We start from the raw sequence: 27527 nt of genomic DNA on the forward strand, positions 1-27527 counted from the left end.
AGGGTGTTTATTTAAGTGCAAAATAGTGGAGGGGGTTGTAAAATGGGGAGGGGTGATGGTGGCGGAATGTCCATGGCAGAGTCCAGTCTATTTGTCTCACAGGTGCAAAGGGGCATAGGAAGTGGAGCTAGGGCAGTTTAAGGATGGACAGGGTGACAAAGTGGAACAGAGGATGACATTCAGGGTGGTCTCATTTCTTGACGGGGTCTTGGCATTGTTCTCTGTCTTTGTCCTGGATCTCAGTGACTGCTTGCATGGTGGTTCTCCATCTGCAGGGGGTGGGGTGCTGGTGTCGTGGTCCTGTGGCGGTCCCTCATGTCCACTAGCGCTGGCGGAGGTGGTGGGCAGTTCATCATCAAGGTTAGTGTCAATGGCCACTTGTTGTGCCACTGTGTCCCTCCTGGTGTTCACAAGGTCCTTCAGCACCCCTACAATGGTGCCCAGGGTGGTGTAGATGGACTTGAGTTCCTCCCTGAACCCCAAATACTGTTCCTCCTGCAGCCGCTGGGTCTCCTGAAACTTGGCCAGTACCGTTGCCATTGTCTCCTAGGAATGATGGTAGGCTCCCATGATGTTGGAGAGGGCCTCGTGGAGAGTGGGTTCCCTGGGACTGTCCTCCCCCTGTCGCACAGCAGACCTCCCAGTTCCCCAGCTTTCCTGGGCCTCTGTCCCCTGAACCGTGTGCCCACTGCCACTGTCCCCAGGTCCCTGCTGTTCTTGGGGTGGTGGGTTTGCCTAGGGGCCCTGTAGTGGTGGACAAATTGCTGCTTGATGTGTCCTGGGGACAGAGGTATGGGCCCACTGGGTGGGTGCTGTGCTGGTGTTTCCTAAGTGGGGAGGCTCTGTGGTGGCCTGTGACTGTGTCAGGGGAACCGACTGTCCCGTGGTCCCAGATGGGCTTGGCTGGTCATCTAGATCCAGTTGGACAGAGCTGCTGTCATCACTGTGGGCCTCTTCTGTGGGGGGAGTGGACATGTCTGGAACTTCCTTTCCGGTGACGTTGGGTAGGGGTCCTGCAGGGGTGTAAAGGCATGATTATTGCACCTTTGTGTGCCATGGTGTGCAATGGGTGGGTGACCCTGTACCCCAGTGCTTACATTCTTGTGTAGGACCTTATGTGATATTTGGTTTGGGGATCTGTGTGGGTAAGTGTAGTGGACATGCGTTGGTGATGGGTGTCCATGCTCTGTTGTTGCATGCAGTGCTTGGTGTTGGGATGTGTGGTTTCTGATAGTGGGACATATGTGAGGAGTTGGAGTGATGGGGTGAGGGTGGGGGTATGTGATAGCATGCAGGTAGGATGGGGTATATGGTAGTTAAAGATGTGACTTACCAGAGTCCATTCCTCCACTACTCCTGCGAGGCCCTCAGGATGCAGTATAGCCAAGACCTGCTCCTCCCATGTTGTTAGTTGTGGGGGAGGAGGTGAGGGTCCGCCGCCAGTCCTCTGAACCGCAATGTGGTGTCTTGAGACCACGGAACGCACCTCCCCGCATGTCGTTCCACCTCTTCCTGATGTCAGTCCTAGTTCTTGGGTGCTGTCCCAGCTGTGACTCTACCTGGATGATTTCCTCCACCATGACCCTGAGCTCCTCCTCCTCAGAAAACCTGGGGTGTCTTTGCGGTGCCATGAAATGGTGTGGGTGATGTGTGAGGTGGTGTGTGTTATGATGTGTGGGGTGATGTTTAGGGGTACGTGTTGTTTTGTGCGTGGATGTGTATCAGTGATGGTGTTGTGTGCCTCTGTATGCTGGTGTGGTCTTTGCTTTTCTAACTCTCTGCTTCTTCTAAATTTTTCGTTGTAAGGGTTTGTGGGTAATGTGGGTGTGTTTTTTATATAGTATTGGGTGTGTGGGAGTAGTGTGTGTATGTGTATCAGGAGTGTGTATTTCGGTTTGTCCAATGTGGTAGTGTTTTGTAAATGTGTGTGTATTTTGAGCACGGCGGTTTGTACCGCCAATGGAATACTGCGGTTGAAAGACCGCCACGTGGATTTGTGGGTCGTGATAGTGTGGGCGTATTCCTCTTGGCGTGACGGTGGAGGTTTTGTTATCGCCAGTTTATCACTGACCTTTGGTGTGGCGGACTTGTGTGGGTGTCTATATTTTGGCGGATTCCGAGCTGTGGGTCATAATAGCTGTGGCGGAATTCCGCGGCAGTGTGTTGGCGGTCTTCTGCATGGCAGTAAGCGGGATTTACCGCCAATGTTGTAATGAGGGCCATAGTCTTATAGTTTGCCAAAAGACACCTGTTGTGATATGTGAGTTCTAAAATGCATCTCACCTTGACTTGGTTGGTGGGAACCTCAAACTCAAGCACAACCTGAACTTTGACATGGAAAAGTCTTGTCTTACCACTCTCATTAACAGGTGCCCAAGAAACGCCAAATATTCCGTTTTTTTTTTTATTCATATCCATTGATCAAAGTGCTCTGCAAATTGCCAGGATTATGATGAAGAAGACTACGACTCAGGGTAATGAAGATTACTGGAAAACAATGCAGGCAGCAACCACTGCTGCCTAGAAATTGTCAGAAGAACCGATAATAGATGCAAAGCAGGCAGAATGGAACCATGAAAATGTGACTGACGATAAAAGCTCTAGTTCACTTGTACAATGTTGCTCCTGTCACCATTGGGTGCCAGAGAGCATTAAAGTACTAAAAGTGGCCAAACACCTGAGCAACAAAGTAGTGTCTGGTTAAAGTTCAGTAAGTATAAACCTTGCTGAGGCAAGGGAAGTTGGACCATGAGGAAAGAAGAGGTCAAAAAAATTTAATAGATTCATTGTCCCGTGGAAGGCGGACCTTGGTTATAGGGTGTGGCCCGGTAGAAGCTCACGAACAAGGGGTAAAGTCCTAAGGCATAGAGCTGAGAGCACTGCTCAGCCAAGACAACTGCTAAATCCCTTGTGACAATGAAGCAAGGTGCCACTGGCATGCATCCCTATCCTCAACACTTTCCTCATCATTTCTTCATCACAATTAGGATGACTTAGTCGTTAAGTGCTCACCACTACCATATCTAATTTTATGCAATCCTCAGTTTCATCCCTGGAAACGGGCCATCAGCTCTTATGAGTTTGGAAAATGAGCACAATTAAATCTATTACAACAACAGTGATGTCTACAGCTCATTGGCACTCAAAATTGATATATAAGAAAAGCTGCTCTTAAATTGACAGGGTTAAGCTGGCTGTTTAAATGCCTTGCTAGCTGTGAAAGTGGGCATAGTCTGATTCCAGCCATGGCACCAGGGCTGAACAGGCCTTTTATACCACTGGGCATTTCTAAAGTAGTCTGGGGCCCCTGGAGTTCAGCTTTTAGGGTAGGAGGCTGCTCTTGTCCCGTGACCCAGAAAACTGATGGCACAGTGAAGATGTCACTCCTCCTGCACTTTGGAGGGGAAGAATTTTACAAGCTTTTCGAAACCCTTCCGGCGACAGGCACGGATGATAACTAGGATCTATCGGCTACAGAACCCAAATGTCTACTTTCACCCACAACTCAATCTGCATGTTGAAAGGTTCAACCTGCATTAAGCCCATCAAAGAGGTGATGAAAACATCACTGCTTTTCACACCCGGTTGCAACACCTTGCCAGTTCATGTGTGGATGATGACCAAGCTAAGGAGGTGGGAGTGCAACTCCTTGAAGGTTGCAGATTTTCCACTCTGAGGTTTCTCATCCTTCATTAATCTGTCATCACCCCCAACGTGATCCTAGTACTGACCCTCTCACAGGCACTCTTGAATAGCTGAGCAGAAGAGATGGAACTAGCCCTCAAAAGAACACAGTAAAATCCTCAGGGACTTTGTGTAGAACTTGGAAAAAAGAGTAACCAAGCGAGTACTCTTGGGAAAGGGGACCCAGCTGAGCACTAACATGGGATGGGATGTAAAGTGCCACCTGGTCTCTATGTCGAGATAAGCCACACAGCACGCACCCCAGAGGCCAGGCTCAACCAAAGGATATTAAGGAGTGATGGTTCCAGGGCACAAATCTAGGGTACACGAGGGTGGCGGCGTCCACTATTGTCAGAGGGTGAACACAGTCTACCCTGCCAAGAATTTGGGCCCTACCATAAAATATGCTGAACTTGTCCCAGTGTAATTTTCAAACACTGAGACACATTCAGCATCGCCTGCATATTGTCTACTTTCGAGGCACAGAAATATGCAGGCACAGAGGCTTTCTTATTTCAGACTCCGGCTGGGCCTATAATAAAGGAGGAGTCATCAGGCCTTCTTTGGTTTGAGTCTACTGACTGTGAGTTTTCTGGAGACTCACATCTAGATGGAGATGCAGTGGAAGGGACACAAACCTTGTTAGCACTTCACACTTAAGAGAGGCATGTTTTTGACTTTGTTCAGTCCCTGTATACCAAATATGCATGCACTGTAATATGAGATGTGTTGGTCTTTTCCAGAATTTACACAAAATAAATTGCATTTATATAGCACTCATTGCCCTAACAAGGCATTGAAATAACAATTTTAGTAACACTATTTTTTTCTTTTATAACGCTACTCATCCTAATGCAGGGTATCAGAGCACTTTACATCATATGTACACACTACATATACAATTAATCATGTTTGCTATGGGTCATGGTCTGTGGTGAAAGCTGAACCCCCATCTCCTAAAATGAGCGCAGGTGGGTAAAGCTGAGTAAGAATATTTTGCACAAGGGAGTAGTCTCACCTTTGCAGAGCTCAGGCAGCTATAGCAATCATATCTACATGGAAATCTACTGCCTATGGAATGTTATTCTTGGTTGAATTGGTTGACGTTCAGATAGTTTGTTCAATCCTTGGTTGAAGGAAGCGTTATGCTGACAAAAGTCATCATTGCTTTGTGTGTAGCTTACAAAAGCGTGAGTCTGCTTAAAACAGGAGGGTTTGCATGTATACTCGTAATGAGCTCAAATGTACTCATGATAGACCTGCTAAACATATGTGTGAGGTCTTAAGATCTAACGTCACTTCTTGTGATGCCACTGCCTGTAAAGTCATGACTTGGAATGCCACTTCTTGTGATGATAATTCCTGTGATGCCACAAGCGATGTTATGCACCATGATGTCACTTTCAGACTGCCAAACTAGGTTTAGGGTGACCACCTGTCGGTAATTTTCATGGACTGTCTGTAAATTAGCCCTCCGTCCATTGTTGAAGTCTTAATTTTTGCCTCTTAGCAAAAGGGCATGGGATAATTCCCACAATAGATTCCCCAGCTGAAGCAGAGGAAGTGCATTCCGAAAGGAGGGTCAGGCAACTAAAAAGAAATGAGCCTTCTTGTCAGGGTATCTATTTCCCCAAAGAAATGCAAATGTGTGCAATTTGCAAATGTAAAGGCAGGCTGGGAGGCATTAACTGATGGAGTCACTTGAAGCTCCCTGATGCCAAGATTTTTTCTTTATTGAGAGAGTACTGTATGGGTGTTCCAAGCTGGGCTTTGGAGTGTGTGATATTAATGAACAGTTATAAAAAAATGTTTGCACTGGGTATAATCTACCTATTAATGAAATCTATACTTTAGAAGCACTTCTATCTTTAACTACTTCGCTGCCAGGCCTTTTCCACTCCTGTGGCAAGACTTTTTTTGGGCTATTTGAGGCAGTTTGCGCTCAGGCCCTCATAACTTTTTGTTCACATAAGCTACCCATACCAAATTTGCGTCCTTTTTCTCCAACATCCGAGGGATTTTAGAGGTACCCAGACTTTGTGGTTTCCCCTGAAGGAGACCAAGAAGTTAGCCAAAATACAGCAAAACGTTTCTGTTTTTTAAACAATGGGAGAAAAGGGCTGCAGAAGAAGGCTCGTGTTTTTTTTCCCTGAAAATGGCATCAACAAAGGGTTTGCAGTGGTAAAATCACCATCTTCCCAGCTTTCAGGAACAGGCAGACTTGAATTAGAAAACCCAATTTTTCGACACAATTTTGACATTTTACTGCAACATACCCCATTTTTACTATTTTTTGTGCTTTCAGCCTCCTTCCGGTTAGTGACCGAAATAGGTGAGAAACCAATGCTTGATCCCAGAAAGCTAAACATTTCTGAAAAGTAGACAGAATTCTGAATTCAGCAAGGGGTCATTTGTGTAGATCCTACAAGTGTTTCCTACAGAAAATAACAGCTGAAATAAAAGAATATTGAATTGAGGTGAAAAAAAGTGCAATTTTTCTCCACATTTTACTCTATAACTTTTTCCTGTGATGTCAGATGTTTGAAAGCAATATACCGTTACGTCAGCTGGGCTTTTCTGGTTGCAGGGATATATAGGGCTTGTAGGTTCATCAAGAACCCTAGGTACCCAGAGCCAATAAATGAGCTTCACCTTGCAATGGGTTTTCATTCTATTTCGGGTATACAACTATTCATTGCTGAAATAGAAAAACTGAAAAATAGGTATCAAGAAAACCTTTGTACTTCCAAACTGGCCACAAGATAAGGTGTTGAGAAACAGTGGTTATTTGCACATCTCTGAATTCCGGAGTGCCCATACTAACATGTGAATTGCAGGGCATTTCTCAAATAGACGTCTTTTTTACACACTGTCTTACATTTGGAAGGCAAAAATGTAGAGAAAGACAAGGGGCAATAACACTTGTTTTGCTATTCTGTGGTCCCCCAAGTCTCCCGATAAAAATGGTACCTCACTTGCGTGGGTAGACCTAGCGCCCGCGACAGGAACTGCCCCAAACCACAAAGTGGACACTTCACATTTTCACAAAGAACACAGAGCTGTTTTTGCATAGTGCCTAGCTGTGGATTTTGGCCTCTAGCTCAGCCGGCACCTAGGGAAACTTAGCAAACCTGCACAGTTTTGAAAACTAGACACCTAGGGAAATCGAAGATGGGGTGACTTGTGGGGCTCTGACCAGGTTCTGTTACCCAGAATCCTTTGCAAACCTTAAAATGTGGCCAATAAAACACTTTTTCTTCTCATTTCGGTGACAGAAAGTTCTGGAATCAGAGAGGAGCCACAAATTTCCTTCACCCAAGTCTCCTGATAAAAATGGCAGCTCACTTTTGTGGGTAGGCCTACTGCCCTCGAAAGGAAAGCCCCAAAACACTATCTGGACACATCAAAATTATCAAATATAAAACTACCTGTTATTGCGTGGGCACCTGTGTTTTTGGTCCTGGCCTCAGCAGCCTTCTAGGAAAACCTACCAAACCCAAACATTTCTGAAAACTAGACACCTGAGGGAGTCCAGTGAGGTATGACTTGCGTGGATCCCCCATTGTTTTCTCACCCAGAATCCTCAGCAAACCTCAAACTTAGCTAAAAAATAAAAAAAATCCCAAATTTCTGTGTGGGATCACTGCACTGGGACAAATTTCATACCACCCAATGTTCCCCTTAGTCTCCCGGTAAAAATTATAACTCATTTGTGTAGGTGGGCCAAGTGCTTGTGCAAGGGAAGAGAAAAAAACATGTTGATATTGAGGGGGAATCAAAGGGGGCTCAAAAGGGCAGTTTGCAAAAAAACATTTTTAGGCTGACAAGTGCAGCAGAATTTTTATCGGTATAGATGAGACAATGCTGGGCTGGGTGGTAGGAATTTTGTGGATTCCTGCAGATTCCGGAAGATTCCATCACAAAAACGTGGGAAAAATGTGTGATTTCCAGCAAAGTTGGATGTTTGCAGGGCATTGTGGGTACAAAAATGGTGCGGGTGCATGTGGAACACACCACCCTAGAATCATCCAGATGTTTAGTTTTCAGATGTGTCTAGGTCTTGTGGATTTTTCTACATGGCAGGGTCCCAAAGTCCATAAAGTGGAGCCCTCACCATTCCAAGTGGGACGATTTTGAGAGTTAGCCAAGCAATCATGGCCCAAATGTAAAACTAAAATCCAAAATAATCAAATGTCTTCTTGCTTGCTGTGGGATAAGATGTTTTAGAGTGCGGGAAGAGCTGAAAGACTGTTACCCCCTTCAGTTGGGGATGGGGCAGAACCAGGCCCATACTGGTTGGTAGCCACCACCCCAATATTTTTTTTTGTTTTCATTCCCTGGCATCTAGTAGACCTTCTGCCCCCCCGGGGTGTGGATCAGGGGTAATTGCCCCATCTGCCCACTGGTGGGAAGAACAACTTTGGCCCCATTTATTTGGGGTGGGGGTATGGCCATAATTCTAACCTCTTATTTTGGAAAACAAAACTTCCCTGTCTCTGGTGGCCTTTCTGCCCCCCCCCCCCCTTGGGGGCAGATGGGCCTTCCAAAAATAGGCCCATCTGCCCTCAGGGGGGGCAGATATGGCCATTCGTAATGTGCTCCCAGGGGGAGCGACCCTCACCCAAGGGGCGGCCCCCCTAAAGAAAACACACGAATACACACACACCAATCCCCACTTGGTGGCAGATTGGCCTAACACAAATTGGCCGATCTGCCCCCAAGGGGGGCAGAAATGGTCTAAATCCAATTTGCCCCCCAGGGGAACAACCCTTGCCTAAGGGGTCGCTCCCCACCTCTTAAAAACAAGCAATTAAAAAAAAAAAAACTTTTTTATCCCTGGCACCTAGAGGTTTCTGCTCCCCTGGGGGCAGATCGGCCTAATAACAATAGGCAGGTCTGCCCCCAGGGGGGCAGAAATGGCCTAAAATAAATTTGCCCACCCCGGGGAGCGACCGTTGCCTAAGGGGTCGCTACCCTTGCGTGAAATTGGTACAATAAAAAAGATCCCCAGTGCCTAGTGCTTTCTGCCCCTCCTTGGGGGCAGATTTGCCTGACAAAAATCAGCCGATCTGCCCCCCAGTGGGGCAGAAATGGTCTAAATACAATGTGCCCTCCAGGGGAGCGACCCTTGCCTAAGGGGTTGCTCCCCACCTCTAAAATACAAAACAAACAAAAAATTATCCCTGGCGCATGAGGTTTCTGCCCCCCTTGGGGGCAGATTGACCTAACAAAAATTGGCCGATCTGTCCCCGGGGGGGGGGCAGAAATGGTCTAAATACAATTTGCCTCCCAGGGGAGAGACCCTTGTCTCTCCCCACCTCTAAAAAAACAAACAAAAAAAATTAACCCTGGCGCCTAGAGGTTTCTGCCCCCCCGGGGCAGATAGGCCTAATAACAATAGGCTGATCTTCCCCCGGGGGGCAGAAATGCCCTAAAATAAATTTGCCCCCCCTGGGAGCGACCCTTGCCTAAGGGGTCGCTCCCCTTCCGTGAATTTGCAGTAAAAAAAAAAAAACTCCCTTGTGTCTAGTGGTTTCTGACCCCCTTGGGGACAGACTGGCCTCATAAAAATAGGTCGATCCACCACCAAGGGGGCAGAAATGACCTAAATATAATTTGCCCCCTAGGGAGCGACCCTTGCCTAAGGGGTCGCTCACCAACTCTAAGAAAACAAACAAAAAAAAATGATCCCTGGCGCCTAGTGGAATCTGCTCCCCCTGGGGGCAGATTGCCCTAACAACACTAGGCCGATCTGCCCCCAGGCGTGGCAGAAGAAGCCTTGCAAAATATCCCCCACCTGGGGAGCGACCCATGCCCAAGGGGTCGCTCCCCTTGTGCCAGTTTCATTTTTATAAAATATCCCTGGTGTCTAGTGGGCATTTCAAAAGCCGGATCGCTTTACGATCCGGCTTTTGAAATGCTCTGAGAGACTTCAAAGGGAAGAAAATTCCTTCCCTTCCCTTTGAAGCCTCTCAGGGCCCCCATCACATGATCAGAAGAGAAAAGCTTTTCATTTCTCTTCCGATCGCGCTGGAAGCTGAACTTCCAGCACGATGGGGAAGAGGCCTCTGATGAGGTCAGCGCGCAAATGCGAGCTGACGTCATCAGACGTCACTGGGGTCAGGGGTGGTCGGGGGTGGAAGGGGAAGGGTTTCCCCTTCCATCCCTGCCTTGGGGTTTGGGAGTGAAGCCCACAGAGGGAGCCCTGAGCAGGTGGACGTAACCATTACGTCCTTGGCACAGAAGGGGTTAAACTAAATGTATATGTACTCGTAGTGGCAGACTATATTATACTGTGTATAATGAAAGTTTAAAATATTGACCTAAATATTGACAGAGCCTTCAGGGACCTCCTAGCACTAAAATACACTAGTCTCTTTTCCCTGCTGAACCAAACTGGATTCAATTCTATGGGACTCTAGTTGCACACCTATACAACTGTAGTGATTGGATTAACCAAAAGATGTTTTATAACACAAAATAATGCCATTCACACTGATTAGTTTAACTTTTTTTCATTTTACAGTTAAGATGTGTGTTATTTTATATGTTGTTACCTGACAGTGAGAGATCAAAAAAATAGTTACAGAGTATTGTGTTCTTTTTAACCACACCTTTGATTCAGCCTCCATGCTCACTAGCACTGTCCCCATGACAGTATTCATTCTTTTTTTAATGCACTTCAACTGCTGCATTGAATTAGGTTTTAGGTGGGCTAGCCATCACATTAACAAATAGAGCTGAGCCTATGATCGGGCTTGGAGCTTAGAGCCATTGTCCAAGTCAAGCCCTGATATTTTTGCTGTGTAAATTTTACAACAAGCATCATGTAAAATATTATAAAACTCGAGAGAAGTATATCTCTTTAAAATGTGAAGTATTAACATTACTATGTCAAATTTAAATCTATTAAATATAATACAATATGTGTTTGTACAACTTGTATTCAGAAAGAACTTTCGAAATTGAAAGTGCTTTCATATGCATTAAGGTGAAGTAAAATATTTCTCTGTGCTCACACAACTTAAGCAGGGAAGCCTCAATTTATTCCAGTTTTATTATAATTTATGCATATACAAATCAGCCAGAAAATGGGTATTTGTCTTTCCTTATGTTAAGGCTATGTTTAAACATCCTTTGTGCATTTTTCTGCAATATTCACATAGCGTGAACTCAACCCAAAAGTATTACAGAACTTTACATGAACACCACCTACATTACATAATGTCACTATAGAAAATAGATGGTCACAGAGCAGCTCCAGTGAGAGTTCGAAGTAAATAAGTACACGTGGACGAACTGCATGCGGTTTTTCCAGTTTCTTAAATGTCGTGGACCCACAACACCAGCAGCCATCTGAGATTGGCGTCTGCGAGCAAATGACTCACACAGATGGTCTGGAATCTCATAATGTGCTGACGATATGAGTATTCCAAATACAGCGTTCTAGAATAAACATACAAAACCTAGGTTACACTATTACATCTTCTCCTTTCCTTACAGCAAAAATAAAAGAAAGTATAGCTACGGACAAATTCTCTTTTAAGAACTTTTTGTGGTTTTCTGATCAGAACATAGGGGGTTATTCTAACTTTGGAGGAGGTGTTAATCCGTCCCAAAAGTGACGGTAAAGTGACGGATATACCACCAGCCGTATTACGAGTCCATTATATCCTATGGAACTCGTAATACGGCTGGTGGTATATCCGTCACTTTACCATCACTTTTGGGACGGATTAACACTCCTCCAAAGTTAGAATAACCCCCATAATCTTGTACATTGATTGTTACTTTAACATTATGTCTGAGATTATAATTGCATTTTTGCAACTTTTGTTTTTCTAAAAATCTGTTTTGTATTTGCTCCAATCAATTCCGCACAAACATTTAGATGTATCCACTTCATTGTGAGCCAACCAAGGTGGAAGCAAATTGATTCTTGCCTCCCTACCTCTAAGAAGAGTAAAATGAGACAACCCTGTAGTAGACTGAGATGTGGTGAAATAAGCCCACATTTTCTCTTTAAGAAAACATGAAACATCTACATTGGCAGCAATTGCTGTTTGAATTCCTTCTTTTTAAAATTTGGTTGGCCCTTTCCACCAGACCATTCGATGCTGGGCTGTATAGAGCTACTTGAGAATGCTTTACATTAAATATTCTCATAAAATCCTCCATTCTTTTAGATGTAAAGTGCACCCCATTATCTGTAACAATCAATGAAGGAGAATCTTCAACTAGGAACAGTTTTTCAAGAAAGCAAATTACTGATTCTGAATCGGCAAATTCCACAAATGAATAATAAATCCATTTGGAAATGTAATCAATCACTACAATTAAATATTTCATTGATTTAGGCAATAAATGAAGAGGCCCAGAAAAATCTATGGCTAATTAATCCCAAGCTTTGTATTAAAGAGGAACATAACATAAAGGTTTGATAGTACACTTCCAGTGTTTATCTGAAACAACACAGTGTGAACAATTGTCCACAACGTTTGTTACCTGTTTGTCAATACTGGGCCACGAATAAACACTTTTTACACATTTTGCACCTAGCAGAAATACCTAACTGCCCCTCGTGCAATTTTAATAATCTTTAGTCTCAGGTCACTAGGTGGGACAAATAGTCCACCCCTCATGCATGTACCATTCTCACATGACACTTCCATAGCAATTTGATTAAATGTCCTTAACTCATCATTGAGATTCTTTTCAGAATGCCAACCATTTATAAAGTGCAAAACCTGTATCAATACTTCATCCTTTGACATGGCCAAACTCCAGGTATTTTTGGTAATAATGCCATTACAAGCTGAGACCGCATCCACCAAGCCAACAACACACTCAGTAGCATGATCCACAATTGCGTCATCTGAATACGGCAATTGCATGCGTGAAAGACAATCTGCACAAGTATATTTCCCTCCTTGTACATATTTCACACTAAGATTATACTCCTGCAATATAGAAAGCAAATGCACTGTAGGCGGGTGTCCGACACCGTGCCTCCAGACCTACAACTGCGGCAGCGGAGGAGTCTTTCTTCCGTCTCCATGACTCGTTGTCATGGAGACGCATCGGAGCCGGGTCTCGGGGAGAGGCCGGACTTCCGGGTTATCGGCAAGGAAAACGCCGAAACCCAGGTTAAAAAGGACGCCGCGGCAAATACGAGAGGAGAGGGCGAAAGGAGTCACGGAAAGGAGGAAGGACTCTCGACGATAGCAGAATCAAGAGGAAAGGAGCAGCACCCCCGCAGATACCTGGAGGAGGGAGAAGTACTGCAGAAGGACGAGGAATCCCGCCACGATCCAGGAGGATCGTGGCTTGACAAGGTATGTGGATTTTTCAGGGCCAACTACACTAAAGGGGCAGGAGGGAGGAAAAAGGAGGGAGAAGGAACCGGGGAGGGTAGAAGGGGAACGGGCGGTTTTTGAGGGCGAACTGGGGAAGTCACACTGTCCTTCCATTGCCTGGCACTACCCTGGCACCGTCCCAATAGTCAACCACCACAAAACCCCTTCCCCCCTACCTACACCAACCCCTTTCAGCTTTTCCCTCACAACCCTCCCTTCTGTTAATAAAAGACAGAAATAATACTTACCGTCCCACTTACCGTGACTTGTCCTCTGATTCTGTTGAGGATACGTGCCCAAGGAAAAACCGCCAGTAGAACGACCCTGAAAGACAGAAGGCATCACTGAGGACCTACAGACACCGTTGGACCGACACCCAGAGACTCCTCAAGGGAAAAGAAAGACAAAGAGCAGAGCAGTTGCAAGACTATAAGTTTTTTTGGATGTCTATTTTTTTTCTTTATTATCTAATAAAACCCTGGCCTCGGCCTTATAAACCCCCAAAAACTGGATCTGAGCCTCTTTACTAGTAAGCCCCATATCCACGCCCCGCCACAGTGGTGTCAGAAGTGGGATCATTCATTTTTTTGTTTTTTTTGGGGTACTGAGGAGCTAAAAAAAAAAATTCTCCTCCTCTTGGGCCTGTGCAGAGGTAGTACAATCATGGAAGAGAAACCCACCCTCGAGGACATGATAAAGCAATTGGCAGAGGGTCAACGCCATCTCCAACTTGTCTGGGAGGCACAACAAAGGGAGGCCAAAGAAGATAGAGAGGCTCTTCAAGCCGCACTGAAAAGTCAGGCCACTATAATGGCCAATAATCAGTTAGTTCATGAGACCGCTATGCAAAAGCTGACTGATACGATTGCTGCCAGTAAGGTACATCCTAATGTGCCCAGTTCGGTGTTACAGAAGTATCAAGAGGGAGAGGATCCCGACGCCTTTTTTACGAACTTTGAAAGGGTCGCCTCCTCTGCTCAATGGCCGGAAAATCGATGGGGCCAGTATATAGCTCCTCTCTTAACCGGTACTCTCCAGTCAGCTTATCAGGCCGCCAATCCGGGAGGGACCACTCCCTATTCCGAAATTAAGAAGAGTATATTAGAGCGAGTGGGACACAATACTGAGTATTATCGAACCAAGTTCCGTAAAGTAAAATGGGGACCGCAGGAGGATCCACGAACATATTACTACCGCTTAAAAGACCTAGGCCTGAAGTGGCTGGGACCCTTAGGGACTGAACGAGAAGATGTGATCAAGGCTGTTATTCTAGAACAATATCTAGACTCCTTACCCTTGAACACCCGGAACTGGATCAGACAACATCCTAACATCGACACCGAACTAGCAGTTGATCTGGCCTGCGCCTATCATCGGTCCGTAGATGTAAAAAGCCAACCTTCCAGACCCCTAGGCAAGCCCCCTACGACTCCTCCTCAATATATACCGCGACGAAACCCAGAGGAGCCAAGCTCGTACTCTCGGGGAGCCGAGAGAAGCCCCATGCAACAACCTCAATGTTTCAATTGTGGGGAGTGGGGCCACATAGCCAGAATCTGTCCCAAGAAGCGTGAGGGAACAGAACCTATGGAGATAGGGGTTACTAGAGGGAGAGTCTTGTGCATTGGGGCAGGTGATATATCCTTTAAACAACCCCTACGAATTAATGGACAAATGGTCATGACATTGATTGACTCGGGATGTAGTCAGTCAGTGATATGTCGAGATATACTCAAGTCAGTAGAGTCTAAGGCAGAAAACTGGGTTACAATCTGTTGCATCAATGGGGATCGCGCTCAATACCCCCTTGAAGTAGTAGAACTAGAATGGAACGGTAATCATGATTTTCTCGCCATGGGAATCATGGACAACCTGATCGAAGAATGTATTCTTGGAACTGACTATCAGAGATTTACTGACATTCTAGACCAAACTCGAAAACCCGACCCTATCGCTGACTGGTGGGGAGTAGCCCCGTTTCGGAATACACCTATTGATAGCGTCCCCCAACGGAAAAGACTAACTAGGAGGGAGAAAAGGGTTGAAAAACAGAAGTATGTTTCTTGTCCGGAACAGTTGGAAGGGGAGAAGATAGTAGCTACTATAACCAGCGCCCCAACATCCTTTAGGACAAGTCAACGCGAAGACCCCACCCTCACGCATGCATGGAGAAATGCCAAAACCGACTCTGACAGTGAGGTAGGCCCTCATTTTATTGTACGTAAGGATTTACTATATCGAGTATCTAGGACTGTAAATGGGGAGAAACGACAACTAGTAGACCCTGAACCCTACCGGACTCAGGTATTATTCCTCGCTCATAACCAACCGGGAGGAGGTCATTGCGGCCGGGAAAAGACAGAGGAGTACTTGTTGAGACATTTTTACTGGCCAGGAGTATATGCCCAAATTCGAAGATACTGTACGCAATGTCCTAAATGCCAACTGGTAGATCCAGGAACCACCAGAAGAGCTCCGTTATATCCGTTACCAATTATAGACACCCCATTCAAAAGAATAGGTATGGATTTAGTCGGACCTCTTTTACCGTCTTCCAAGGGCCATACCCATATTCTTGTGATAGTTGATTACGCTAGCAGATATCCGGAGGCCATTCCCCTTACCAGTACTACCACCAAGACAGTTGCACAAGCAATGATATCCTTTTTCTCGAGGGTTGGTTTTCCTGAAGAAATCCTTACCGACCAGGGACCCCATTTGTTTCTGGGCTCATGAAAAAGATATGTAAGGTCCTAGGAATCAGCCAGATAAAGACATCGGTATATCATCCACAAACTGATGGTTTAGTGGAACGATATAACCGCACCATTAAGACCCTTTTGCGTAAAATAGTTAATGACTCAGGTAAAGATTGGGATCAAAAACTACCACTGGTCCTGTATGCAATCAGAACACATGAACAATCATCTACTGGGCATAGTCCGTTCGAAGTGGTATTCGGAAGACAGCCTCGCAACTTGCTAGACATGGCGGCAGAATTATGGGAGGAGGAGAATGATGAGGAGAGACCCCTTTTAGATTATATTCATTACCTAAAGGCCCATCTCCAGACGGTCTGGGAAGACGTGAGACAACACTTAGAATTAGCTCAACAAAACCAAAAGGCTGTCTATGATTAGGGTACTAAATTGAGGGTTCTTCACCCCAATGACCAGGTATTGGTCATGCGACCCACCTCCGACCATAAGTTGCTAGCGAAATGGCAGGGGCCATACCGCGTAATAAAAGTAGTCACCCCGGTTACTTACCTGATCGAAACAAATAATAACCCTAAACGGACCCAGATCTACCATATCAATTTGCTAAAGAAATGGGAAACCCCGGCGGACGAGAACGACCGTCCTGCTACGGGATGCATGATAACCACAGCCAACCCCCTAGGGTTGGAACTCTATCCCACTTTACAGCCGGAAAAACAAAAACACCCTCATATCAATGACTCCTTAACTAATACAGAGAAAAATCAACTTGATACGTTAATCTGAAAACATTCTGGGTTCTTTTCAGACCTACCTGGGTGCACTACTCTAGTTCAACACCATATTAGAACCCCTGAAGGACGTACAGTACGCCTACGTCCTTACCGAATTCCAGAAGCAAGAAAGGTTCTGATAGAGGAAGAGATAGCAAAGATGCTGTCCCTAAAAGTTATCGAACCGTCCAGCAGTCCGTGGTGTTCCCCGGTTGTTTTGGTCCCAAAGCCCGATGGCTTGGTCCGGTTTTGTATAGATTTCAGGAAACTAAACGAGATATCTCTTTTCGACACTTATCCTATTCCCCGAGTTGATGAAGTACTAGAGAAAATCGGACAGGCCCGTTACATGTCCACTATTGATCTTACGAAAGGATACTGGCAGATTCCCTTAGCCCCACAAGACCGAGAAAAGACAGCGTTTACCCCCCCATCGGGTTTATATCACTTTACAGTCCTTCCCTTTGGCCTTCACGGTGCTCCGGCTACATTCCAGCGATTAATGGACCGGCTTTTACGTCCCTTCCAGGAATATACCGCCGCTTACCTTGATGACATTGTCGTCTTTAGCTCAACCTGGACAGAACACCTCTTTCATTTAGACAAAGTGTTCTCCGCCTTGGCAGAAGCCGGACTCACCGCCAATCCCTCAAAATGCACCCTAGGGCACACCCAAATTGCCTATTTAGGTTATTTCATTGGTATGGGAGTTCTACGTCCTCAAAAAGACAAAGTAGAGACCATTAGACAGATACCACTCCCCAAAACAAAGAAAGAACTCCGGTCCTTCCTGGGGTTGGTCGGGTATTATCAGACGGTTCATCACACAATACTCGACCATGACAGCCTCCCTCACTGACCTACTAAAGAAACAATATCCTACGAACTTACCCTCTTTTTCTCCCACCCAGCTAGAAAGTTTCACATTGCTTAAAGAGGTCCTTTCAACCGAACCCGTACTGCGGTGTCCTGATTTTTCTAGACCTTTTCATCTGTTTACGGATGCTTCCAACGTCGGACTTGGCGCCGTCCTAGCCCAACCTGACGACCTGGGGTTTGATCACCCCATTGTTTAAGTCAGTCGCAAGCTACTGCCTCGAGAAACCCACTATCCACCTATCGAAAAGGAATGTCTTGCCATAAAATGGGCAGTTGAATGTCTCCGGTATTATCTCTTGGGTCGTCCTTTCATACTTTATACCGATCATGCCCCGCTAACGTGGTTGGCCTCCCATAAAGATACCAATTCCCGGGTGTTGCGCTGGTTCCTTGAACTCCAGCCCTTTACCTTTCAGGTCCGTCACATCCCTGGATCCAGCCTGTGTCCCGCCGATTTTCTCTCCCGTTGTCCGGATTCTACGGGCCTCTGCCAGTCCCGTTCATGGGATGGGGTGTGTAGGCGGGTGTCCGACACCGCGCCTCCAGACCTACAACTGCGGCAGCGGAGGAGTCTTTCTTCCGTCTCCATGACTCGTTGTCATGGAGACGCATCGGAGCCGGGTCTCGGGAGAGGCCGGACTTCCGGGTTATCGGCAAGGAAAACGCCGAAACCCAGGTTAAAAAGGACGCCGCGGCAAAGACGAGAGGAGATACCTGGAGGAGGGAGAAGTACTGCAGAAGGATGAGGAATCCCGCCACGATCCAGGAGGATCGTGGCTTAACAAGGTACGGGGATTTTTCAGGGCCAACTACACTAAAGGGGCAGGAGGGAGGAAAAAGGAGGGAGAAGGAACCGGGGAGGGTAGAAGGGGAACGGGTGGTTTTTGAGGGGGAACTAGGGAAGTCACACTGTCCTTCCATTGCCTGGCACTACCCTGGCACCGTCCCAATAGTCAACCACCACAAAACCCCTACCCCCCTACCTACACCAACCCCTATCAGCTTTTCCCTCACAACCCTCCCTTCTGTTAATAAAAGACAGAAATAATACTTACCGTCCCACTTACCGTGCCTTGTCCTCTGATTCTGTCGAGGATACGAGCCCAAGGAAAAACCGCCAGTAGAACGACCCTGAAAGACAGAAGGCATCACTGAGGACCTACAGACACCGTTGGACCGACACCCAGAGACTCCTCAAGGGAAAAGAAAGACAAAGAACAGAGCAGTTGCAAGACTATAAGTTTTTTTGGATGTCTATTTTTTTTCTTTATTATCTAATAAAACCCTGGCCTCGGCCTTATAAACCCCCAAAAACTGGATCTGAGCCTCTGTACTAGTAAGCCCCATATCCACGCCCCGCCACATGCACCAAGGGAGCTGATGCTTTACCCAAACCATTGCCACAAAGAAGATACATTAAAGGTTTGTGACCAGTGTACAGGTCACAACTACCACCCCAAATATATGTTTTAAATTTTTGCACTGCCCATACACACGCCTAGGCCTCTTTTTCAATTGTGCTATAATTACTGTCTGCATCTGTGAGAGTTCTTGAAGCAAAAGCAACAGTGTTTTCCTCCCCATTGGCCTACTGGCCAAGCACAGCACCAAGCCCCATAAGACTGGCATCAACAGTTATAAAAGACTTGCCCAAAGAGACAACGGGCTTAACAGCAAGAGCAGATAAAACTAACCCCTAAATATTCTGAAAGGCATTAGCTGCTTGACTGACCCACACAAACTTGTTGCCTTTTTAAGTAATGTTCTCAAAGGCTTAACCATTATTGCATAGCCTGAAACAAATCTTGCGTAATACTTGCACAACCCCAAGAAAGAACGTAAAGCATCCTTGTCAGCGGAGCTGGAGAATTTTTGATTGCCTCTAAATTACAAGACTATACCATCCCCAGAAATTGTATGCCCCAAATATTCTACTTTATCCAGCATGAACTTGCACTTCTCTGATCTGACTGTCATGCCACATGATTGTAAAACAACAAAAACTTTCTTCAAATCCTGAATATGTTCCTCAACTGTCTCAGTGTGAACAATTATGTCATCTTGGAATGCTTGAACATTATCCATTGCCCCAAATAAAGTGTTCATCATCTTCTGAAAAAACCATCAGCAGATGCTAGACCAAATGGCAATCTACAATACTTAAATGCACCAAAAGGCATGACAAAAGTAGTAAGTGGTTGGGAATCTTTACTCAGTGCTATTGAGTGCTATATAAACGAAATGTAGGTCTATAGTAGAAAAAAACTTAGATTTACCTATGCTTGTCACCATTTCTTTTATGTGGGGAAGGGTATGGCAATCTACTAAAATATTTCTGTTAAGAGATCTCAAATCAGCACAAGGTTAAAGAGATCTAGACCTCTTCTTAGTGAGATCAATGGGCGAAACCCATTCAGAAGAATCTGTAGGCATAATTATTCCCTCTGATACCAACCTATCTAATTACTCCTTCAAATGTTGCCTAATACTTAAGGGTACAGGCCTGACCTTATGCACAATGGGTAGAGCTCCTTTCTTTAATTTAATGCAATACTCAAAGCCTTGAACAATTCCAACCTTATCTGAGAAAACTTTGGGAAACTGAGAATTCATTTGCTCAAATACACCACCTGCAGAAACTATACAAAGCAACATCACTTGCACTAACAAGAGGCATGTCTTGCAAAACAATAGGAATGTCATGTCCAGGACGTAGAATAATGCCAAACCTAGTGAAATCTTTCTAGCTCCCTATGTGCCTCCCATTAACCACAACATAAATTTTTGTAACTGTGGATCTCCTCAGAATCTCTAGATTTGACCAGGAAAATCCAAGGAGTTCAATAACCCGTTTACCAAATGCTTTAGGGCTTATATCAGGCTTTTCCAAAACATTTGAATCTGACCAAAACTTAAAATATGTACTTTCTGCCAAAATTGTTATCGGAGCTCCAGAACCTGCCATAACTGTTATTCTTCTGACATCCATGAGTGCTTCACACAAAGGCCTCTTGATAAACTCAGTTTTCAAGTGCTTGACAGGATCCATAGAATCCACAGTCAAGACTACATTGGAAAATCTTTCCACACAACCCTGAGTATGATCTTCAAAATCATTAGTATGTATGTTACTAATCTTCACTTTACCAACATTGCTAGTTGTTCCCAAACCAATCGCTGAACTTCTACACACCACTTGAAAATGTCCTACTTTGTGACATTTCAAGCATTTTTTTCCTATTGCGGGACATGACAGATTGTTTCCGATATGATTACGAGAACCACAGCGGAAACAGGCTCTTGTACCTCTCCCCCATGTCTGAAATACTTATTGGTAACCGCACAGACCAAATCATCCTCCATCACACAACTGACAGTAGGTTGGCCAGTGTGACTCGATAAAACTTTAGAAGAAACAATGGACCTTTCTGTGCTCTTTCCAATGTCAATTGTTTCTGCCAAAATAGGATTACGACAGACTAACAGACGTTCCTGTATTTTCTTAGAAAAGGACTAAAACACAAATTGGTCCCTTATATAATTATCTACATTATTGCCAAAATCACATTTAGCGGCTAAAACGTTCAAAGTTGCCACATATTCCTCAACTGTTTCTTCAGCAGATTGCTTGCACATGGCAAAGTTAAACCTCTTAAATAGAACACTAGATTTATCCAAATACTGTTTTCCCATCCTTTCTTTTCCCTCCAAATTAACATTCAAGACAGTATCTCCACTTTGCTGCGCCTGAATAGGTGGCAAATTGTCAAACACACATTGTTCAGCAACTCCTAAATGATTGAACAGCAAGCCCATCTTTCTAACAGGAGAAAAGCCATTAGCATCAGTACCTGAGAGGTAGTTTTCAAATATTCCCAGCCATTCACTCCATTTTATATCTGGTTTGACACTCCTTTCCAAAAAGGGAGGAGGTTGAACAACTCCTTGATTATATGCAATAGTGTAATAAGAACTAAAATAAAATAAACCACACTAAAGAGGCATAAGGAAGCAAAAAGCTTATGAAACAGGCTTAAAATGAAGTGCAGTATACCAGAATCCAGCATAAATCATTAAGATGAAGAGTAAAATGTCCCTGCACCTTAGTACAGATTATGGCTACAAGGCTCACATCCGGTGGCACAAAGAATGCAACATAAACAAAATATTTCCACAACGAATGCAGAAAGTCAGGTAAATGTTATCCCGTGACAATTTAAGTGCTGAAATCAAGAGTATAAAATCAAACGACAACCTGATGTATTCTGTGATGCTCTTTACACCGATACACAGAGCAAAACTGAAGGAAATCCGATGACCCTTGTCGTCAGGGAAACCAAGTCACATAACACAGGCAGGAAATGCGTAGCGGCATATTGTACACTCTACCGTGAGGACGCTGGTGCAGTAACGAGCTCAAAGGTTGCACACAAACATTCTAAAAGGAATCTGTTTACTGGCAGCCATAACCAAGTAACCAGCGCAAGTTTTATCCAGGCAACCAGGCGTCGCTTGTATCCAGTTAAACAGCCGTCGTTCAGGTGAATGTAATAACTCTGTGAATTCACAACTCAAAGAAATGAAATACCAATAACCGTAGTGCCAACGTGGATAGTCTTCAATTGGTTTGCAGACAATTTGAATACAGCGCTCGCACAATCCGTCGGTGGGTCCACTTACACAACAATAATCACCCCACTCCCGGTACCAAGATGATGTAGAAGGTAAATGGTCACAGAGCAGCTCCAGTGAGAGTTCTAAGTAAATAAGTACACGTAGACGAGCTGCATGGGATTGTTCCAGTTTCTTTAATGTCGTGGACCCACGAGAACACAGCAGCCATCCAAGACCAGTGTCCGTGAGCAACTGACTCACACGGACGCTCTGGAATCTCAGAAAGTGCTGACGCTGTGAGGATTCCATATACAGCATTCAAGAATACACATACAAAACCTAGATTACAATATTACAGTCACATTCATTATTTACAGGCACAGAGAAATTAAGTGGGTTGCCCAGAATCAGAGGATGTTGAGCTGATGCAGACTTGAACCTTGCTCCCCAGTTTCAAAGTCGGCAGTCCTGGTCCTAACGCCACATCCTGGGTAGAGGGGAGGAGGCAGGCAGAATCCACATAAAAGCTAAGCTAGTTATAGGTTTGGGATTCTAACAGGACCTCGAGCTGAGCAAGAGCAAGACATCAGGCTCAAGCTTTTAGCAGCTCATCCACCTCTAGAATAGTTATATAGGGGGTCATTACAACATTGGTGGTAAAAGGCGCTTACCGCCGTGCAGAAGACCGCCAATACACCGCCACGGCCACGGAATTCCGCCACAGCTATTATGACACACATCCCGGAATCCGCCGAAATTCAGACACCCACACAACTCCGCCACACCAAAGGTCAGTGATAAACTGGCGATATCAAAACCTCCACCTCCCCGCCAACAGAAACACACCCATGCTATTACGACCCACGAATCCACGCAGCGGTCTTTCAACCGCGGTATTCCATTGGCGGTACACACCGCTGCGCTCAAAATACACACACTTCTACAAAACACCGCCACATTGGACATTTCGAAATACACACACCTGATACACGTACACACACCACTCCCACACATCCAATACCATATAAAACACACACCCACATCACCCACAAACCCCTACGACCAAACAATCACGAACGAAGGCCAGAGAGATAGCACAGAATAGACAACCCCATCACACAGAGGTACACGACACCATCACCCACACAACATCCACGCACAAAACACCACACACCACTACACTCACCACACTCATCACCACATACACCACCCCACACATCATACACACCACCCCATGTCACGCCAAAGACACCCCCGCTTCTCCGAGGAGGAGCTCAAGGTCATGGTGGAGGAAATAATCCCGGTAGAGCCACAGCTATTTGGCTCACAGGTACAGCACACATCAATAGCCAGGAAGATGGAGTTATGGCGCAGAATAGTGGACAGGGTGAACGCCGTGGGACAGCACCCAAGAAATAGGGAGGACATCAGGAAGAGGTGGAACGACCTACGGGGGAAGGTGCGTTCAACGGTCTCCAGGCACAACATTGTGGTGCAGCGGACTGGCGGCGGACTCCCACCTCCTCCCCCACAACTAACAACATGGGAGGAGCAAGTTTTGACCATCTTGCATCCTGAGGGCCTCGGAGGAGTCGGTGGAGGATGGGACACTGGTAAGTCAAATCTTAACTATCATATCCCCCACCCTACCTGCATGCTCTCACACGCCCCCACCCTCACACCCTCCCCTATCACTCCAAATCCTCACTAATGTACCCATAACACAAACCACCCATCCCAACACCAAGTCCTGCATGACACAACTAAGCATGGGCACCCCTCACTAAAGCATGCCCACTGCACATACCCAGAACACCCCCCAACCAACATCACACAAACCCACACACAGGAATGCTTGCACTGGGGTACATAAACACCCACCCATTGCACACCATTACACACACACATGCAATAATCATGCTCTTATGCCCCTGCAGGAACCCGAAGGACCGTCACCACACCAGAGGGCCCAGACAACACCACTCCACCCCCAGAAGAGGCCCACAGTGACGATAGCAGCTCTGCCCTACTGGATCCTGATGACCAGCCCGGACCATTGTGGGCCTCGGGACAGTCGGTTCCCCTTGCACAGCCACAGCCCAACACTGACCTTCCACCCTCTGGTAACACCAGCACAGCACCCACCCAGCGGGCCCAAACCTCCCTACCCAGGACAGATCAATCAGCGGTGTGTCCACCACTACAGGGAAACCAGGGTAACCCACCACCCCAACAACAACAGGGACCTGGGGGCAGTGGTAGTGGGCACACGGTCCTGGACGGAGGCACAGGAACACAGGGGAACTGGGAGGGCTGCTGTGCGACAGGGGGCGGACAGGTCAAGGGAACCCACTCTCCACGAGGCCCAATCCTACATCATGGGAGCATACCACCACTCCCAGGAGACGATGGCGACGGTCCTGGACAAGTTGCAGGAGACCCTGCGCCTGCAGGAGGAACAGTATTTGGGGTTCAGGGAGGAGCTCAGGACCATCAGCTCCGCCTTGGGCACCATCGTAGAGGTGCTGAAGGACATACAGCACACCATGAGGGACACCGTGGCACTCCAAGGGGCCCCTGACACTAGCCAGGACGATGAACTGCCCACCACCTCCGCCGGCGCTAGTGGACAGGACGCCCCGCCACAGGACCAACACACCAGCACCCCACCCCCTGCAGACGGAGAACCACCACGCAAGCGGTCCCTGAGATCCAGGAACAGGACAGAGCAAGATGGCAAGACCCCGCCAGGAAATGAGACCACCCTGTTTGTCCTCCCACTGTACCACCTTGTTACCCTGTCCATACTTAAACTGCCCCAGCTCCACTTCCTATGCCCAGATGGGCAGTGCACCTGTGAGACTAATAGACTGGACTCTGCCATGGACATTCCTCCGCCATCACCCATCCTCATATTACAAACCCCTCACATTTCTGAGCACTTCAATAAACACCCTTGAAACACAAAACAATCTGGAGTCAGTCTGTGATATAGTAAATATGTATTATCAATGACGGTGTCATAATGGGTTTCCCATTGTAAGGCTAACATACCTATGTCACACATCACAAGTCTTTGAAGGATGCAAGCAGATGACACGTTGGTAACCACACCTGTGAAACCGTAATGGAAGGGTACAACTCAGTTACCAAATAGTGATTGAAATTGACAAACAGGATAGAGGTAGACGTGTGAAAGTTAATGTAATTTTAAACATTAAAATGTTCTCACCTGTGTCTCACTGGAAATATTGCTGTATGACTGACTCCCTGTTGTCGTTGTCTTCTTCCTCAGCTTCATCCTCATCACTGTCCACAGGTTACACAGACTCCACAGCTGCTACAACACCGTCATCTGGATCATCCCCCTGCAGAAAAGGCACCTGGCGTCGCAAAGCCAAATTATGGAGCATGGAGCAGGCGATGATGATCTCGCACACCTTCTTCGGTGAGTAGAATAGGGATCAACCTGTCACATGGAGGCACCTGAACCTGGCCTTCAGGAGGCCAAAGGTGCGTTCCATCACCCTCCTAGTCTGCCCATGGGCCTCATTGTACCATTCCTCTGCCCTGGTCCTGGGATTCCTCACTGGGGTCAATAGCTAGGAAAGGTTGGGGTAACCAGAGTCCCCCAATAGCCATACACGGTGCCTCTGGAGTTGACCCATCATATCAGGGATGCTGCTATTCCGCAGGATGTAGGCGTCATGCACTGAGCCAGGGAACATAGCATTTACCTGCGAGATGTACTGGTCTGCCAAACAGACCATCTGGACATTCATTGAATGATAACTCTTCCTGTTCCTGTACACCTGTTCACTCCTGTGGGGGGGGGACCAGAGCTACATGGGTCCCATCAATGGCACCTATGACGTTGGGGATATGTCCAAGGGCATAGAAGTCACCTTTCACTGTAGGCAAATCTGCCACCTCAGGGAAAATGATGTATCTCCTTACATGTTTCAGCAGGGCAGACAACACTCTGGACAAGACGTTGGAAAACATAGGCCGGGACATCCCTGATGCCATGGCCACTGTTGTCTGAAAAGACCCACTTGCAAGGAAATGGAGCACTGATAGCACCTGCACGTCAGGGGGGATTCCAGTCGGATGGCGGATTGGTGACATCAGGTCTGGCTCCAACTGGGTGCATAGTTCCTGGATTGTGGCACGGTCAAACCGGTAGGTGACGATGACATGTCTCCCTTCCATTGTCAACAGGTCCACCAGCGGTCGGTACACCGGAGGATTCTGCCATCTTCTCACATGTCCCAGCTGACAGTGCCTATGAAGGACAACAGCGAAGAATCAGTCATTATTCCTCCAGGTATGTACCCACAGATACACAGAAGACTCCACCAGTCACAAAACCCTACCTGTATGTGTGTTGAGTGTAGGCCTAGCTATGTGTGACGCAGAGGTAAATGAAGCCATGTGGGCCCCTGAAATGGCGGCTGCCTGACCTCTAAACTGGGACAATGGGATTGTGGGGTAATTGCGCTGGCATTGCACACCGTCGCGGTAGGCGGTAGTAGACCGCGGCGCAATGCTGCATTGGTTAACATTGGACCCTATGGGTCCCAGGACCCAATGAACAGGTGCGCCGGCGGTGATGATGCGCACCGCCGCGGACGTCACCGCCGCGGACGTGACTGCCATTTTCTATCTGTTCAATCACTAGATACCTGACCTTCGACAGGGTAGAGGAGCTACACTGCAAGTGCTACTGTGACCTCGGTCTGAAAGCGACGATGGCTGCTGCGTCTGGGGAAAGGGCCCCTGCCTTCACTGCACAGGAGTTGGAGAAACTGGTAGACGGGGTCCTCCCCCAGTACACGCTACTCTACGGTCCTCCAGACCAACAGGTTAGTACACAGGGAGCACGTTGTATGGGCTAGGCCTGTGTGGAGAGGGCTGGTTGGAAGAGGGAAGGGGGCAGAGTTCATAGAACATTAATGCATGGGAATGAATGGGCCACATGGCCAGAGTAGGGAGGGGGCCACTCACAACGACGATGCAGTTGGTAATGACTGTTCCTCTTTCCTTGTGCATGTCATGTAGGTCAGCGTCCACCAGAAGAGGGACATTTGGCGTGCCATCGCCAAGGAGGTCCGGACCCTGGGGGCCCACCAGAGACGGGGCACCCACTGCCATAAGAGATGGGAGGACATTCGCCGCTGCAGCAAGAAGACGGCGGAGGCTCAGCTGGGGATGGCCTCCCAACGTGGGAGGGATGCCCGTCGCACCATGACCCCCCTGATGTTCCGGATCCTGGCGGTGGCCTACCCGGAGTTGGATGGGCGCTTGAGGGCATCACAGCAGACACAAGGGGGTGAGTACACTCTCATTCTGTGGACTTTGCGTGCAGTGGAGGTGTCTGGGTGGGGAGGTGGGCTGTGGGTGTCCCTAGGCCAGGGCGAGTTCGGTAGGCAAGGACCCTCCGTAATGTAGGCCATGTAGCACTCTACCCCACCTCAGCAGAGTGCCAAGTCGAGGTACAG

At 46.8% G+C, this 27527-nt stretch overlaps 1 long non-coding RNA gene across 3 annotated transcripts; it reads right to left on the minus strand.

Moving 5' to 3' along the window:
* Positions 1–10737: 10737 nt before the first annotated feature.
* Positions 10738–22259, minus strand: LOC138258607 (uncharacterized). Of its 3 annotated transcripts, none has more exons than XR_011198449.1 (4): positions 22093–22259; positions 18468–18543; positions 13289–13364; positions 10738–11130 (listed from the first exon to the last, which is right to left on the minus strand). It is a non-coding gene; the product is annotated as an uncharacterized lncRNA (long non-coding RNA). The 3 variants fall into 3 exon arrangements; XR_011198451.1 differs by having other exon boundaries at positions 18468–18602; XR_011198450.1 differs by lacking the exon at positions 22093–22259 and adding an exon at positions 22001–22089.
* Positions 22260–27527: the final 5268 nt, after the last annotated feature.

The sequence above is a fragment of the Pleurodeles waltl genome, chromosome 9 (assembly GCF_031143425.1).
Source record: "Pleurodeles waltl isolate 20211129_DDA chromosome 9, aPleWal1.hap1.20221129, whole genome shotgun sequence".
In the NCBI taxonomy this organism is placed as follows: Eukaryota; Metazoa; Chordata; class Amphibia; order Caudata; family Salamandridae; genus Pleurodeles; species Pleurodeles waltl.